Here is a 1,921-nt window from a genome sequence, read left to right on the forward strand (position 1 = left end):
ATATATATATATATATCTTCGATGGGTAGTCTTTTTAAAAAATTTAATTGACTACAAGGCTACAAAAATTTATAATCAATTAAAAGTATTAATTAAGAAAATAAAATAAAAAGTATTAAATTAGAATCAAATAATGTTTTAAATCTTGCCTCAATCTTTAATATCTTATGACTAAGTGATTAGGGTTGTTAAAACGACCCTTTGTTTGTGAACGGCTCGTGTTCGACTCGCTAAGAAAACGAGTCGAACACGAACACACTTTTTGAGCTTGAAATATAAACGAGCCGAACACAAGCTCAGCCTGGGCTCGCTCGTGTTCGGCTCGTTTACACCCCTGGCTAAAATACAGCTAAAGTTGGGCTTATGAATATTTCAAGCTATTTTTGTCGGGTGTGTTATTATATGAGTATGATAAACAAACAAAAATTATAATACATGTTCTATCAAAAATTGACAACATAAAAAAATTACAAAATGGGCGAACTCCATGTTCTATACGACACTTTGCAGCAGCTCCTAGTGAAGTTATTTGTGGAACAATAAGGCAGCCACGTGTCGCCACATGGGATGGTGACTAAAATTAATTTTGTCATTTTGTAATATTAAATTTTTAGAAAATTATATTTAAAAATTTGTCCTGTATGATAATAGAAAGATCTAAAGCGGGCTTCCATTGGGCACTCATCGTGATCTACAAAGATTTAAACAGATGCCACCTAATGTTTAGGTGCATATCTAACATCAGTTCAATTTTTACATGTACGATGTATTATATACACTTAAAAAATTGTATTTAACATTTTTATAGCTAACATATTAAAAGATTTGGGTGATATAAATATAATTAAAAAGATTTGACTCTCGAACGACCGTCGCTCATCATAGTCAAACCAGTATCCCTTTGTCGACGCCATCAAATCACCGTCACCTGGTCATCAACGTTATCATCATAAAACAAAACCATTGTCAGGCAACAGTCTGCAGACCAATGGCGTTGTTGTTGTCATCATCGTTTGGTTGTAGCAATCGGCAAACCATTGTCGCCCAATTGATACCTCCATTCCACAATTGTTGTCGTTCGACCAACTTTATCGTGCCAACACTGCAGTTGTAGTTACAAATGTGGGATCATTGCCATTCTCGCCGGATTACAATCTCTCGACCCCTACTATCATTAGACCATCATTGCATTTCCACCATAGAGCCACAATCACAACAACCAGTAGATGCCACTGCCATCACCATCGTTGCTTAACCGTTATCATAGCTACAGTCAAACGATCGTCGTCTAGTTGATGCCATTGTCACCATCAAACTCTTTTTGTTGAATGTTCACCTAGATATCGTTGCTACTGTTAGATCGCTATTGTCAACTCAATGTTGTTGTCAGTGATGTTGAATTCGAACCTCCATCATACAACCCCTGTTGTTGGTCTTCCATCATCGCAGTTCAGTAATTATCACTTTGCTAATATTTTTTGCCACTCCTCCAATGAAAGTCATTTCGATAATTTATATTCTTTTAATATTATTTTCAATTGTTTAAGGGCAGAAAGAGTCTTTATAACGTAAACCTGAAAAGGGGAATTATTTCAACGAGGCTATACCTTATGATTTTTTCCCTTACGAGTTTTCAATGTGAGAACCCTCGGTGTCTCCTTTGTCAACTCTTCCTTTATCTATATATGTGTTAAATTTTCATACAATATTAAAATGTTAATATATTTTTATCATCGTGAGTTATCTGACACAACAAAACTAAGGAAACAAACACCATCAAGCTTTTAATAGAAGCAAGCGATAATTGAAGAAATTGTATAGTTTTAGTGGGATTTGGATCTTCCTTAATGTCATTGTAGTTGTATTTTATGCAATAATAAAACTCAATCATTTAACTTGTTTTGAATAATCAAATTTACAC

This window comes from Phalaenopsis equestris, unplaced genomic scaffold (assembly GCF_001263595.1).
Source record: "Phalaenopsis equestris unplaced genomic scaffold, ASM126359v1 Scaffold000036, whole genome shotgun sequence".
In the NCBI taxonomy this organism is placed as follows: domain Eukaryota; kingdom Viridiplantae; phylum Streptophyta; class Magnoliopsida; order Asparagales; family Orchidaceae; genus Phalaenopsis; species Phalaenopsis equestris.